Raw genomic sequence first — 17,118 nt, 5'->3', positions numbered from 1 at the left:
CTGAAGCACGTGGCACTGCCCACCATAGAAGATAGGCTACTGGGCTAGATGGACCATTGATCTGACCCAATATGGCCATTTTTATGTTCTCCCTCTCCACACAATTCCCTGAAAGACCAACCTAGGACCCCTAGAGGCGAGCAAGTGCACACACCAATCTTCAACCTCACACCATGCCACTTCATTCCAGACCAAAGAATCCTGCTCTGGGGTGAAGGGGAGTGTCTTCACTCCTCAGAACAGGGTTCATAAGCAGTCTGACTCCACTGCAGCCTACCCCAACCCAGGGTTTCTTTCTATGTCCTGCCTCTTCAGGCCTTTAGCAACCTACAAGCTTCCTCCTAGACTTCATCTGCAGATAGGTCTACAGTATAGCTGCAAGCTTCCCACCCAGGGTATAGAGACTTGTGCAAGCAGGGCTTGAGGCATCCAAAAGATAGCAGTGTGGATGATGCCACTTGAACTCAGGCCCAAGGGGTTGGGTGGGCTTGAGAATGTGACTCAGAAGGTAGTTTGCAAAGGGTTATTTTAGTGAGCTAGCTCAAGCCAAGCTAGTGAGAGTCTGTCTACCTAGGCTGGGAAGCTCACTGTAAGCTGCAGTGTAAACATACTCTGGGAATCCTACAATGGGTCTGGTCTCTCTACCTACTCCTCTGTTGACTAATATATGCTGGCTAGCATATATTAATAATATGTATTTTCCACACCACACACATATGCATTAAGCACCAATAACTTTAAACACAAATATGCTAAACAGTGATATAACGTAAGCTGGTCTATCCCATAATCCTGTTTACTTATGCAAAGTATCCCATACATCCTTGCATTTGCTGAAGCAAGCATTTTGTGTAATCAGATAGGAAACCTGTCAAAAAATCAAGATTTGTCTGTCCTAGGTCTTAGTACAAGCTAGGAAAGTATCTTCACGGACCAGTACCTGGAATGCTAATATCCAAAACAAAAGATAAGGAAGGATCAGAACAAAAAATTAGGGAACTGGGACAAATTGATGGGTTGGATTTTGGTGGTGTGAAAAGAAATGTGTAACTTGTAAACTAGTCATATAAATAAAACCAGCTGAAATGTGTTACTTTGGGAGCACACCTTCTGTGTACAGTGAATGCGACATTGCTGCACGACACGGCTTCCTGGAGACTAGCATCTTATTGAACCTTTTTCCTGTACTATATTGGCTTACAGCAATAAACCCAACTGACATTGCTTATTTGGCCTCTTGAATATATTTCATAATAAACCAAAAAGTGTGGTCAAGCAATTGACCATACAATTCATCACCAACCCATTCTGAGGGAAGGCTGCTCCTTATATTTTCTGTCACTCCTTCCTAGCATACCTTACTGCAGCCTACAATTCCATGTTATGAGTCCTTGATTCTCAGGGTAGAACTGTGCCTTCACTGTCACTGCTTAGAGCATCTTAGGGACTTCCAGAAGACTTGAAGAAAGCTAATGTTGTACCACTATTTTAAGAGGTTAAATGGGATGATTCTGGTATTTATAGGCCTGTCAATCTGACATCGATGCCAGGCAAAATAATGGACCATATGATACAGGACTCCATTAACACAGTAGTAAAGGAGGGTAATATAATTAATGACAATCAACATGGGTTTATGGAAACTAGATCTTGTCAAACTAACTTGATTTTTTTTATGAGATTGCAAGTTTGATAAAGGTAACAGTTTTTATGTAATATACTTAGACTTGTGTAAGGCCTCTGACTTGATATCGTGGCATTTTGATTAAAAATTAGAAAGAAAATTAACATGGCTCACATTAAATGGATTAAAAGCTGGCTAACTGATAAGTCTCACAATGTAATTGTAAATGGGGAATTGTCAATGAATGTGCGCGTTTCAAGTGGGATCCCACAGGGATTAGTTCTTGGCCCTACTCTGTTTAACATAATAACCTGGAAGAAAATATAAAATCACTGATAAAGTCCGCAGATGACACAAACTGAGGGAGTGGTAAATAGTAAGGATGTTGTCAGAGGTTATGACCCCTACACTAATACAGTACAATCTGCGTTGTTTGGAGACTGGGTGCAAGTAAACAACATGGCTAAGTGTAAATGTGTACATTTAGGAACAAAGTGTAGACCATGCTTACAGGATGGGGGTCTCTTTCAGAGTCATTGCTTTGCAGGATAAAGATTTGGAGTGATGGGAGAGTCAGCTGAACATGAGCTCTCACTGTAACACTGTGGCCAAAAGAGCTAATGAGATCTTTGAATGCATAAGTGAGAGAGTCTCGAGGAGAAGTAGACAGCTTATTTTAGCTCTGTATTTGGCAGCAGTGTGATTGCTCCTGGAACACTACTGCTATACACAATACTGATTGCTATAGTAGATATTAAGAGATGAAGGGCAAAATAGGCTTAGTTTGAGCCAAGATATGATTTAGTATGTCCCTGCTCCAAAGCCTGCAGTCCCAAATATAATTAAAATGAAAGCTGTACTGGACATCTGTAGGGGTGGACTAAGTGACGTGCAACTACCCTGCAGATATGACGCAGATGAAGAGATGAACAGGCTTACCCAATTGTTAAGCCACACTGACAAATCAGTTAATGGAAGAGTTACAAAAAAACATCAGCACACAAGAACACCAAATAGATAACCTTCAAAGGTTATATCCCCTACACTTTATTAATTATTTGGCAGGTTATGACAGGTACAGTTCAGATCTTACATGTTTTACACAAGACCATAAGAAAATCCCAAAGTGTTCACATCCATAGGCAAAAGTGTCAACAACAAAAGTCTTTCAGCAGGAAGACACTCAAACACAGAAGAAGAACATGACTGAGTGAGTCATCATTGAAATATTCATGCCTCAGTGAGGAGCCAGACAGGGACATAGTGAATCTCCATACACCACATGTGAGGGCACTCCACACCATAACAAATGCCATCCAAAACATGAGTTTTGTGGTAGGCTAGTCAGCAAATTCTCTTGGCTTGCATTATTATATCTGTATAAAGAGAAGTTTGATCCTTGTGCCATGTTTGACATAAAGAATGCTATTTAGCTTATGCAATCTAAAGTCCTGGAGCTGTAAAACTTTTCCTGTCCTGTAGAAAAAAAGTGACTTAAAAAAAAAAAAAAAAAAAAAGACAATCATTAAACCCCAAACACAAACTCAGTTCTATTCAGTGGAAACCCACTGGAATTTGTTATGGATCTAGGACTGTGTGAAGATTAGGATAGGTTTTGTATTGTTGCTGTCATTCCCACTTTTGTTTTAATAAAAAAATTAAATAGTCTACAGAATAATAGTAATAGTTTTGGACTTTAATTGATGGACAGTCTTGCATTATGGTACGGTATTTGCCCATTTTGGTTAATTATCAGATGGGCTTTCAGCTAACTAGTACCATGATAAATGTTTTCCAGATCAAGCCTATTCTGTCGCACAGACATAGCAGTTGGGCCAAGTAATCCACTATCTGTACAGTCTCCCTCATACAACCAATAAAATTGATGCATGCAGATTAGCTGTAGAGTACAGGTCATGATTGGGTGAGTTACCTCTAATATCACAATGGTCTAGGACTCTTGGCATAGCATAGATAGGTCTTGTTCCTGATTATAATTCAGAAAATCATAATGGCAGAGAACTTTAAAACTGAACAGTAACAGACTTCATATCTCAGTGATAATTGAACCTGGTTTTATTCTGTAGAAAAGAGAGCTCTCAACCAAGCATACAGCAATTCACATTGAAGCCTAGAATATCTGAGTCAGAATGACACACAGGGTGACAATCCTGGAATTTTATTGCATAGATTTTGTATCCAACTGTGACATTCCCCTCTGCAATCTGGACTGCTGTATAGCTGTCACCCCAATCCCTCACTTTAGGGGCAAGTCCAAGACAGGCCCCAGCTGTGTGAACTCCCCACTCCTGGGTCAGCCCAGGTACAGTCTCCTGCCAGCAAGCGGTCCTTAACTTTAGTGAGTGAGTGCTTCTGGCCAGCCACTTATGGGATTATGCAATAGAATGACCCAGCCAACACCCCCAGATGCAACCTTAAGAACTGCCATTTTACAGAGTTCAGTGCTGCCTGCTATACTCTGTAAGCTCACATGCCTCTCAATTTAATCAAAGAAATTGATATGCACCAACTCTGTCACTTTAAATGAAGTCTCTACACACACACCCAAACCCCATGCACGCTTTAGATAAAAACAAAAACAAAAAACAAGTTTAAGTACAGAAAGATTTTAAGTGATTATAAACCAGAGGAAGGCAGGTCAGATTTAATCTCAAGTAAATAAAAGGCAAAATGCATTCTAAACTAAGCTTAACACTTCAGTAGCCTTACAGTCTTAGATGGTTCTCACCACAGGCTGGATGGTCAGCCTCCAACCAGGCTCGCCCCTGTGGTCAATGCTTCAGTTGCTTGATGTTATTCATTGCTGGGTTGCAAGAGAGCGAGTGCCAAAATGTCTCCCATTTTAACATGTTCCTCTGCCCCCCACTCCCAGGGTCAAGTAACAAAGAATCCATGCATAGTTTTCCTCCATGTCCTGAGTCGATGAGCATCCCCTTATCAGATACTTAGGCCAGTCCATTAACCCTGGAAAAGAGCTGGGCTGTTTTATGCATGCCTTAGTAAGGCATGAATTACCTCTCTGCTTTTAATGTTTGCCTGGATCTGCTTCAAGCCATGTGACACATATTTGGGAATATTACACAGCAGAGCTTCATATTCAAAATTTAGCGTCCCTAAATGAAACATGAGAGGAAAAAATACAGAATTAAGCAACATAATCTGGTGCCAATTCATTGCTTTGCAAAGATTCTTTTTTAAAAACTTTTCAGTTGCATCTCTCAGATTCCTTAGGCACAGTACAATTCTAAATACAAACTTCAACCAAAACATTTTAAGGCAACCATAAAATAGCCAGTCTTCCTGAAAAACCTCCCCAGCACCAAAAGAAACATCCCCTGCAATCAATCATCTTGGAAAACAAGTGAATCTTGCAGCTTGTCCCCAGGGTTAACAAATCCAAACTCTGCTGCACCCAAGTGAATTCCACAGCCAAAGTGGACTCCAGAGAAACTTTCTCCTCACATAAAACATCTGATCTGCAAAGGGTTTCTTTAAATGATTTCTTTTAATTAAAGAGTCCTCTTATTTTTGCACTGGCATCTATTTAAGTAAGGGGTCATGAATAGCCCATTGACACAACCATGTTTATGGACTTCTCACTCATGAAAGAAAAAAGCTGCAGTATTTCTCATTATTTTTTAATATGTAGTTGAGTTAATCATTGGTGCTCAAACAGATGAAAGGGCTGATACTACTGAAAACTGCAATGCTCAGAACATTTGCTGTCATGGCCTGATTCAAGAGAGCTGCAGTATGGGGCTTCTGCCACTGTCTTGCCGCCAGTCCAATCCAATCCTTATCTTATAGTGCCTATTATGTATGCATCCAAAGGAACGTCACTTAAATTAAAACAATCATTACATAGAACAAGAAATGAAAAAAAGTGTCCTTTTATTGCCGGTCCATAGTACCAGAGCGAGAGGCATCTACACGCTGAGCTGTGTAACTGAAGCCTTTATGAGCAGGATGAATTCTAGGAACACAAAGAACCAATATGTTTATATTCATCCTCAACCACAGGAGCAAGACAATGACGACTGATGTGCCAACTAGATCTTAAAATCAATTCCTGCTGCAACTGACAGCCAGTGCAGCTGAAACAGAGCCAGAGTTACAGCATGCCAGCTAGAATGACTTTGCCTTAACATGTGTGCTCCTGAATTCATTACCATTTGGGATCCTGAGATGGGGATAAGGTCAAATCAGGAGAAGGAGACAGCATAATCGCAGCTACAGAAAATCCAGCTAGTCACATAGGATGCACACCCCTTGCCTTGGGATCTCTGTGTCCTCCTTGTAAAATTTTACAGCCCAGCGTAATGTGATCAAAGTGTTGAATATATGCAATGAATAACTTTGCGACGGAACCCCACAGAAGGATTTAACTGCAGAGGCACCATTTCAGTAAAATGCAGGGTGGTGGAGGGCTGCAAAGTTGTGTCAGCAAATAGAACATTGTATATGATTACATTATGTCCCGCAAATTTGTTTTGGGGTGGGCAGGGGGAAGGCAGAAGTGGAAGACATAATGGAGCATATAGACCTATGAAAAGCCTGGGGGATATTTTTGTTTTGGGTTTTTTATTGGTTTGTTTTAAATGCCTTTGAATTTGATGGACTTTGAATAGCAGACACTTGAGCCTTTGTTGTTGTTTAATGGAATCATCCTTGTTTACAGAAGAACTGAGCATGACCCAAAAAGTGTTGATTTCATCAGTCCAAAAAGATATCTGCCTTGAGGTATTACAAGCTTGACTTTCATAGCTGTTGAATGTCCACAGCTCTCATTGATTGTAATTGGAGTTGTGGTTGCCCAGCACTTCTGAAAGTCAAGCCTTGGGTGTTTCAGGTTGGGCACCCAAAAATGACAAGTCTCTCTTGGAAATGCTGATCTCAACCTTTATGGGCCTCTAGTTACTCATCTGTAAAATGGGATTAATCATGTTTATCCTTCTTGGTAAAGCATTTGTGATCTATCAATGAAAAGTCTGAGTCTGATCTTGATTACTCTGTTGTAAATCAGAACTGTTTTTAATGAAGTCAATGGAATTACACTGATATTAAACTGGTGAAAATTGGATGAGATTTAGGCTGGAACACTACATCTATGCAGAGTATTATCTCAAAGCTCTTTATAAAAATTATGCTACACTAATCCCTGAGAGCCAAGGAAGTAGGTGTATCTCCATTACACAGAAGGGAAACTAAGGCGCAGAGAGGTAAAGTGGCTTTCCTGAGGTGACAAGATGTCCATAGTGGAGACAGAAATATGACCTAGGTCTGACTCCCAGTCCAAGACTTAAGCCACAAGACTATCCCTTCTCTACTTACTATCCAGGAAAGTATTTGCTCCTATATTTTAAGTAGCAAAATCCCATTTATATCCTATGTTACGTGAGTTAAGACTCACATGAAACTGGCCCAAAATAGTAACATTAAAAAGAAAGGGAAGGAAGAAGAAGTGAGAAGCAGAAATTTCAAGGTAAGAACAAACAGAAGAAATGAAGATTTAAATTAGACTCTTCACAACTGCTGCTTACATGGTTAGTTCATCTGCCTGAGACAGACAAAACACTCAGTAAAAGACTAATAACTATTGGGCTGGTTAATCTGGTCTCTGATAAATCACCTCCACCACCATCCCTACCAGAATCAACTGACTATTCATGAATACCAATCTAGATTACTGGCATTTCTCTGGATTTACAGAAACATGAAATAAAATAGTATATACAAAGTACAGCTGTAGCCAGCCAACTCCATCTTGAATTACTGTGCGTGAATTAGAACAACCCATAAATTTGACAAAGTCACGAAAAACTATTCCTATTTAAGGAATCCATCCAATTAAGGCTAATGCATACGCAACCTGATGACATTCAGTTTGAACCCACAATCTCACCTTGCAACTCTCAAAAGAGCAATGTTACTAGTCTTTCATAATTTCCCTTAGATCTGAGACAGTCCCCACAGATTACATGAGAACCTGAGAATTATTTTTTTTCCTCCAAAGCTCTCTTTAGCAAAACGACATTATGTAAAGCTACAGGTATTTCACTTTTAAACCTCTCAACGGTCAATTCAATGCTATCAGTTTCATAGCTAAAACTTTTCTCAACTAGTGAATTAGCAGCTAATGGAAGTTTTAACCCTCAGACCTGGCAAGCTTCCTGGACAATAATGAGACATGAAAACTCTAAGATTTATTTAAAAGGAGACTTCAGAGTTGACTGCTAAGGACTTCTATGCACAGAATAATGGAATTAAAAGCAGAACAGATTTTTCATTTTTGTTTCAATCATGTTGTTAAAAATACGTAGTATACTGCTATGCCAGGTTATGTTTTTTGATTCTGAGAGTACTATTCTCTCACACACAGGATGGAATATAGACAATAAAACACTATTGCTATGCAAGCATACCACTACATATAAATATATCAGGCTTTCACAAAGTCTCTCAGCATTGATCCTCATCCTGACATTGTCTCCTCACCATCTTTTCAGCTTGAATTGTTTTCCCATCTCATTTATCGATCTGTATTAGAGCTAAATCCTGCACCCACTGAAATCAACAGGAAAACTCCCATTGACTTTCATAGCAGGAGGAGCAATTCCTTAGATTGCAAGCTACTCGAGCTAGAAGACTTTTGACAAAAATTTTCCCAGCAAAAACTGCAGCAGTTCATTAAAACAGATTTTTTCCAGGAAAGTGTCAATTTTGACAAACTCTTCCATTTCTGATGGAAAAATTCAAAGCAAATATTTTGTTTTCAATCAATATTTCAAAACACTGAATATGTCGATATTTTAAAAATGAGGAAAGTGCATAAAAATGTTGACATTCTAAACAAAATGTTTGATTTCCATTGAAGATACCCAAATTTTACCTTTTGTCATTTCCAAAGAAGTTTTTCAGAACTTTTTTTGGTGAAAATTTGATATTTCAACTTTTTCCTCCTGTTTTGGGATGAAAGCAAATGTTAAAATATTGGCATCTCTCACAGGATGGGAATTCAATTTTTCAAACAGCTCTACAAGGTACCATGCTTCTTAAATGATATATATTTAATGCACTGAAACTATATAGTGTGTATCCCCACACTATACATATTCCTGCTAGTAGACACACAGACACACACACACACGATTTATTAGTATCCTGTCTATTATAATTTTAAAGTGCTAAGTGATAGAACTTTCACCATTTCCTTTGGGAGTTTTTTCTTTCAGGCTAATAGGTATCATACCCTATATATATATATTTTGAGAATGAGGAATGTGATGTGATGGTGTGGTACCAAGGTTTTACTGGCATGAATTTGTGATGGCCAAATTATTTGAGTTATATAAAGGCAAAAAAGGGTTATGTTGATCATTGCAAATCAGCACCAATAAAAGCTTTATGCTGCACTGTATCAAGATTAATTTGTTTGTGACAGATTATGTACAGAAGAGCTATTTTAGAAATGCTTTGAAAAAAATGCATGGATGTTTCTTCATATCACTCCATCAGTTAAGCCCGGTAGTTTTAATACCAAGAGTCCAAGGGTAGAAGTGTTAGAGGAAGCAAAATGTTAAGAAAATGAAGAACCTCTAGAAATGATCCAAAATAGCTTTTTTATAACTCAATGTGGTTTGTAAGACCTTTTGATCTGACAGGACTAGAAAAAAAAAAGTGCGGCACCCTGTTAAAAGGGAAAGGACTCCTAATGTTCCACTAGTTTAACATACCTATTCCTAGTCCTAATGATTAACAAGATTGTGATTCTTAAAACTGCAAACAATCCAGAATCAATTCTGTATTTCAGATCATAGTGATTGTTGTTGTTGGCTTGGGAGTGGCGGTGGGGCAGCAGGAGACAAAAGTCTACATTTGGTTGTGAGGTGGGAGACATTTTTGAAAGAATTTTTTTAAAAAATGACAACTCTGAAAGCTGCTTAGTGGTTTGGAATGTTATTAATATTCCTGATGGAGGTAGGCAGATGGATTAGTGAACAAACTGCCAGCTCAGCAGCCAAAGATGATTGCGGCCTCCGTGCCATTTATAGGAAAGTCCCACCCGCACCTCCCTTCAAAGAGCAGTCATTGTTTTCTAATTCAGCCTGCCAGACAAACATTACCTTCTTTGCCCCAAATAGGGAATTCTATCTTCTTCTCCCCCAAATTAAACCCATGTCATCTAGGTAAATGAACATGAGGAGCAGCATGGTCAATATTCAGCTTCAGCTAGTGACAGGCTTAAAGTCCAGTGTCTTGTGACCAATTAAGCAAACTGAAGAAAAATATACTCTGATCACTTGTCCCTGGGCAGGTGAGGTTTAAGATTTGATTGCTCAACAAGAAAACATGGTTCTGGTTTTACGCTCAGGCAGATGAAAATGAAATACCATTGTTGTTGCAATTGTCTAAAGGCAATTCACTGCCTCCTGCTTGATCCATTTTGGACTACTGTGCCAGCAGGGGCTCCCTCAGTTCCATTCTCCTGTTTTTCATGTGTCTGGTTTGCACTTGGTGTATTAGGTTTAGTTTAGGCCTTTAACAATTTAAAAGGCCACTTGCACCACAAGGCAGAGTGTGTGAGCCAAAGCCCAGACATTGCAATTTATTTCAAATTCAAATAAAAATGTGAATAGCTAACTAGAGATGTAACAACATGCATTTGGTTGGAAATCTAGGTCTGACCATACAGAACAGCAGTGGACTAGACCTTTACTAGCATTATCAGTTATTGCTCTGTGTGATAATGCCTATGAATATGTTTTTTGTTTGGCTATTCCCTCATATCTGAAAAAAGTCCTAGAGTGGGCTTTGCTGCATACAATGCCTACACTTGTTTTGTTTAAATTAGTCAATCATATGCAATTACTGCAAGTATTTCCAAGGCAATAACCCTGTGGCCTATCATTAATTGTGGATTGGATGGTAGTTAAGACCTGATCTACACACAAAGTTGCACCAGTTTTACTGAAGGAATGGTCCTAAAACCCAGTTTAGTTAAACCAATGTACATAGACATACTTAAATTACCTTAATCCCAACTGCTCTAGACTTACAGCAGTTTACCTTGCATTGGTAAGCATACAGGCACAAACTAAGCTATCACCAGTTTTAAATAAAAGTGTGTCCACAATGGGGTTTGTATAGGTTCATTTTAAAACCACTTTTATGTGAGCTAGTGCAACTTGTATGTAGGGGTAAGACCTTTGCACACAGTGAGAGGTAAGCAGTGATATAGAGCAGTTATCTCCACTCATTTCTTGCACAAAGTGGTCTAGTTAGTAGATTGAGGGAGAGGGGTCCATGCTTTCCCTCCCACAGACCACACACAGATGCACCTTTGTGCTCCCACTGTTGCTCTTCATTTACAGGCTCTCTTCCCACCATCAACTACAGGTGTAGTCTCTGGCCTGGGGCCACTCAGTCTTACCACCAGATCAGGGCAGCTCACCTCCCACTGAGGTTCCCCCCCTTTCTAGCTGACCCCTTCCAGCTACTGCTCCTACTTCCTCCCTTCAATGAGTCTCTGGTCAGCCCCTTAAGCACCCTCCTGTGAGCCTTTATAGGGCCTCACAGCTGCTCCTTGTTAGCCCAGTCCCTGCAGGCTCACTCAGCTGGTTCCATTTCCCATTTAATTAGGGCCCCAGGGGCAGGGGGCTGGCTTAACCCTCAGTGCTCTGCCATAACCCTGTCAAAGTTGTCTTTAATTTAAACTTTTTAATCAGCAGGTTCACTGACAGTTGATGCAGCTTGGTGATCCCCTTGTTCAAGGGCTGTGTGATCAAGTCACTTCAGAGGCTGTGACAAATTACTAGAGTCAAATCAACACAGATTTATAGCTATTATGATCGTACTTCAACTTTAAGCAGGGCCCACCACACAGGGCAACAAACTCAGCACCCCCAGGTCCAAAAGGAAAGCACATTAGTCAGAAGAAACAGAGCAAATACAAAAGTCCCCATACCAGACCTACCTTCCCCTAGAGAAGATCCTGGCCTTCCTACAGGCAGTCTCTAGAAAATCCTTGACTTGACTCAGCTCGACTCGAGCCGAGCCGAGCCCTCTACCAGCCTACAGCTGTCCTAATCAACCATTGTTAAGCTTTCCCCCTTTTAACTTTTCTCTCCAAGCTCCATCCTGCTTACAGATGTAGTGAGGTGAGATTGATTGAACCCACAGGCTCTCATTAACCCCTTCTTGGTCAGTGTGGGGTCTGCCTACTCCGTCTCAGGCAGTTTCAAGCATAGGAGTTTTGACATTAACTTCAGTGGGGCCAGGATTTCACCCATAGATCTGATTTTTCTTTGTTTCTAAATACCCAGAATTGTAAGCCTAGCTCAGTCTAGGATTGCTGATATGAAATCTAGAACTTGGGCAAGACTATGCAGCATTGTGAGGTACATCCTATAATTTAATTAATTATTCCCTAGTATGTCAGCCTTATTAACAAAAATTATTCTTAATTTACATTTCTTATGCTAGGCAAAGGAACGAGAAAAGATCAGCAGGAGCCACTGGTTTTTTAAAACCCCTGCATTTATGAGAGTTAAAACATGCTTTTTGAGGGGTAGAAAACAATTGCTGTGATCTTCAATGCTATTAACTGCATTTTGTTCAATTATAATGCTCAACATTGTGGCAATTTTGCATCTCTTCTAGCTTGCTGTGTGGAAGCCTATTGTCCACAGAGGATTTAATATGGAAATATCAATCTTCTGTCATTCTTTTGCAGTGAACAGTTTGACAGTCGCCTGAATCAGTGCAACAAAATTGATTATTCTTGTTTTCGTTTTATAATCATAGAGGTAATCTTCCAGCACAGCGGTGGCTACAGTATTCTGCTCTTTCTTGTATCCCTAGCAACACAACTCCAGTTTCCTTAATCAAAGAGTTCAGTCTAATATAAATATGTCACATTCTTCCTGAAGGGATATGAATCAAATCATTTTCCACAGTATACAAATACAACTAGAAGCTGAAAGAGTTTAGCAGCTCATTAGAAATGCATATCATTTGAGAGACTAAGTGGTGTAATAATTGTGGGCCTGGGCCTATCCACTTTGGAGGCAGGGATCAATCAAAGTCAAATCCCTAGTAAAACTAATTTGATGGTCTCATCTCAGTTATTGATGATTGATTACTATGTCCACAGTAAAAACACCAGATGAATTAAAACCACCAGTTGTTTCTGTTCAGGATTGCGTCATTTTGAAGATTACAAGAATCAGTGATTGAAAGGTTTGATTGACCTAGCACTAGTGTCCATGTGCTGTCAAATATAGAGGTCTACTGCCCCATTCATGTTGATTTCATATAAATACTCAGAGCGGGAGGCAGGAGAGCACTGGTGGTAAAAAAAAAAATCACAGCAGATATTGGAATTTTGTGTGATTTTTAATGCACAGGGATGCTGTTTTCAATAAGGAAATTACACCACTATATCAGTACATTGAAACCACAGCTCATGTGTTGTTAATTTTATATAGGAAAAAAGCAGCGATAGTCAAATAAATTTCATGAAATAAAATGTCCAAGTTTTCAGGACAACCGCATCGGGTAAAATTATCCCATCCCACACCTACATAAAAGCAGAGTGAAAACCATATTTTACGTTGTGTAAACATCAGCATGTGAAAATATTGCATTTCACCTAGCTCACCCTACCAACTCTTGATAACTTTTATTTCCTGTTATACAGAAAACTATTCAGGGAAAGGATGAAGAGATTAAATTCAGCTTTACAGCTGTTAAACATTAAGGCTACCGTAAGGCTGTTCTCTTGTAATCATAATCTGTTTCTTGGACTATTTAGTGCCCATTTCTCTACCTCCCACCCCTTTGGGGGTGCCTGACAGCCACTGATCATGCCAATCAATAGTACATGTAGAACTCAGTATCAAAACAAAATAATCTCTGTGCAGCAGATGTGACTGCCATTTGGAGATACAACCTTTGGAGGAAAGGGTGAGATCCTCTAGGATCCATACTTTTCATCATAATACCTAGTTGTACCCCACCCATTCCATCAAAGATCACTGTGTCTTCCTGAAATAGGGCAGGGTAAAAGAATTAAGGTTGAGAGCTAATGAGAGCCACAGATGATTCCTCTGAGGTGGTTTCTTGCAGCGGATGAGCATGCTTCTCAGCTCCTGAGAGAGAAGTCAGGCCATGATATCTAAGAATGGATGTTTGTCAGTTTTCTGAAGCTCTTCTTTATCTTTCGCCATGGTAAAGTTTTCTGATAGCATGAACAAACCTATTGAGTAGCTTCTGAAAACATAGTTCATGTCCTGTAGAAGACCATTTTTATGTCATTTCCTTTGCTATATGATTTGTTTTTATAAAGAATGTGCATTAATATTACAATGACATAAGAACATAAGAACAGCCACACTGGCTCAGATTAGTGGTCCCTCTAGCCTAATATCCTGTCTTCCAATGCCAGATGCTTCAGAGGGACTGAATAGAACAGGTAATCATCATGATCTATTCCCAGCCTCTGGCAAGCAGCAATCCTTGCCTATCCTGGCTAATAGCCATTGCTGAACCTATTCTCCATTAATTTATCTAGTTCTTTTTTGAACCCCATTATAATCTTAGCCTTCACAACATCCTCTGGCAAGGAATTCCACAGGTTGACTGTACATTGTGTGAAGAAATACTTCCTTTTGTTCATTTTCAACCTGCTGCCTATTAATTTCATTTGGTGACCCCTAGTTTTTGTGTTGAGGAGGAGTAAATAACACTTCCTTATTTACTTTCTCCATACCATCCATGATTTTATAGACCTCTATCATGTCCCCCTTTAGTTGTCCCTTTTCCAAGCTGAAAAGTCCAGTCTTTTTAATCTCTTTTCATATGGAAGCTTTTCTACACCCCTAATCATTTTAGTTGCCCTTTTCTGTACCTTTTCCAATTCTAATATATCTTTTTTGAGATGGGGCAATCAGATCCGCAAGCAGTATTCAAGATGTGGGCATAGCATGGATTTATAAAGAGGCAATATGATATTTTCTGTCTTATTATCTATCCCTTTCCTAATGATTCTCAACATTCTGTTAGCTTTTTTGACTGGTGCTGCACGTTTAGTGGATATCCACACTGACTCCAAGATCTCTTTCTTGAGTGATTACAGCTAATTTATAGCCCATCATATATATCTATAGTTGGGATTATGTTTTCCAATGTGCATTACTTTGCATTTATCAACACTGGATTTCATCTGCCATTTTGTTGCCCACTCTCCCAGTTTTGTGAGATCTCTTTGTAGTCTGCTTTGGATTTAACTATCTTCAGTAGTTTTGTATCATCTACACATTTTGTCACCTCACCGTTTACCCCTTTTTCCAGATCATTTATGAATATGTTGAACAATCCCAGTCCCAGTATAGACCACTGGGGGGATACCACTATTTACTTCTCTCTATTCTGAAAACTGACCATTTATTTCTACCCTTTGTTTCCTACCTTTTAACCAGTTACTGATCTAGGAAAGGACTTTCTCTCTTATCCCATGACAGCTTACTTTGCTTAAGAGCCTTTGGTGAGGGTCCTTGTCAAAGGCTTTCTGAAATCTAAGTACACTATATCCACTGGATCACCCTTGTCCATACGCTTGTTGACCCTCAAAGAATTCTAGTAGATTGATGAGACATGATTTCCCTTTACAAAAAACCATGTTGACTCTTCCTCAACAAATCGTATTCATCGATGTGTCTGATAATTCTAGTCTTTACTATAGTTTCAACCAATTTGCCTGGTATTGAAGTTAGGCTTACTGGCCTGTAATTGCTGGGATTGTTTCTGGAGCCTTTTTAAAAAAATTGGCATCACATTAGCCATCCTACAGTCATCTGCTACAGAAGCTGATTTAAATGATAGGTTACATATCACAGTTAGTAGTTATGCAATTTCACATTTCAGTTCCTTCAGAACTCTTAGGTGGATACTATCTGGCCTGGTGACTTATTACTGCTTAATTTATCTATTTGTTCCAAAACCTCCTCTAATGACACACCTCAGTCTGTGAAAGTTCCTCAAATTTGTCACCTAAAAAGAATGGCTCAGTTTTAGGAATCTCCCTCGCATCCTCAACTGTGCGGTTCATATTTAAGGGTGTATCATCTCAGACTCATTACTCAGCAGAGGATTGGTCCATTACGGACAGAGATGTTTTGACATCATTAGCTGGGCAGACATAGGAGAGTTTGAAAAGCAAACCATAGGGCATGGTTTCATTCCAAAACAAGACACAACCACTGTAGCACGGGGATGCACATATTGGTCTTTCATAAGCTGCATGGGACACCATGGGCATGCACTGAAATAATACAATAATGAGATACCCAAAAGGGGGAGTCTGTGACAATAGCTCATTGGAATTTCAGCAAAAATAATTAGAAATAGAGTAAAGTACTTATTAACTATTTCACTGTTGTTGGTGAATCATGTCTTTTGTCCCTGGCTTTGCACTTTTATTGGCAAATATATTGAGAACATAAAACTACAGGAAAGCTCTAAAACTTGCTTTTACTGTATTTTATAATACACCAGTTCATGACAGATGATCATTAATATGAACATTTTCATGCATGGCTCTTGGGACGCTTCATATAAAACAGAATTAAAATACATAATGAAGCTTGTGCAGCTGATTCAGAGAACTGTGTACATGAATATGGCTACGTATTCCAGTATATAGCAGTATTACATATTCTTACAAGCCAAGAGCTCAAAGGGTTGTCTCTCTTTCATGCACACACTCCTACTGACAAATGCTGAAAGTAGATTTTCAGAGTCAATTTTTTTAAAAATCAGAGGTGGGAAGGAATTTGGCTTTTAGTGGGTTGTCTTATTTTTGTGTGTTTCTTGCTTTTAATTTTTCAAAGCAGCAGAGACTCTGAGAGCTCAGAATTCCCACATATTGTTTTTATTATGGTAACACGTAGAGGCCCTAGTCCCATTGTGCTAGGTACTATAAAAGTATGTAACAAAAAGGGTCAGTCTATAACTAATGACTTAGGTTGGGATTTTCAAAGGGACTGTACCATGGTGGCTTGCCCAGAAGGGCCGGCTAACCCTGATTACGAAGGGGCCATACCTGGGTTGGATCAGGTGGTTCACTAAGAGCTGCTAAAAGCAGCAATGATGAGTGAGGTGTCCTGGTAGTAAGCTGGGAAAGAGAAATGCCCCTGCCCTGCTGAGACTAGAGCTTGGGACCAATTGCTATGATGCCGTTTTCAGTTTTGGTTTGCTGTACTGGAAAAACAAGAAAAGAATAAAAGCCTGGCCCAAAGTGCTTGTGAGATTGTTGGTCTGCTGGGAATGAGAGAGCCCCGAGAAGGGAGGAATTGTTAGCATTTCATGAGAGCAGGACTGTTGAAAGAAATTGAGGGCCCTAGTACATCTTCTTTGTTGAGTCCCCACCCCCTCCCATTTCATTTCATTTCCACAGATATTACAGATGGTATAGA

At 39.5% G+C, this 17,118-nt stretch overlaps 1 long non-coding RNA gene across 1 annotated transcript; it reads right to left on the bottom strand.

The window, feature by feature from the left end:
• Positions 1-5,277: 5,277 nt before the first annotated feature.
• On the bottom strand, positions 5,278-11,712 carry LOC137167008 (uncharacterized). Its single transcript, XR_010923921.1, has 3 exons — positions 11,619-11,712; positions 8,535-8,604; positions 5,278-5,618 (listed from the first exon to the last, which is right to left on the bottom strand). It is a non-coding gene; the product is annotated as an uncharacterized lncRNA (long non-coding RNA).
• Positions 11,713-17,118: the final 5,406 nt, after the last annotated feature.

Source organism: Emydura macquarii, unplaced genomic scaffold (genome assembly GCF_026122565.2).
Source record: "Emydura macquarii macquarii isolate MOO-44397 ecotype Brisbane River unplaced genomic scaffold, CSIRO-AGI_Emac_v2 contig_2897, whole genome shotgun sequence".
Classification (NCBI taxonomy): Eukaryota; Metazoa; Chordata; order Testudines; family Chelidae; genus Emydura; species Emydura macquarii.
This window is presented reverse-complemented; position numbering and strand designations above follow the sequence as displayed.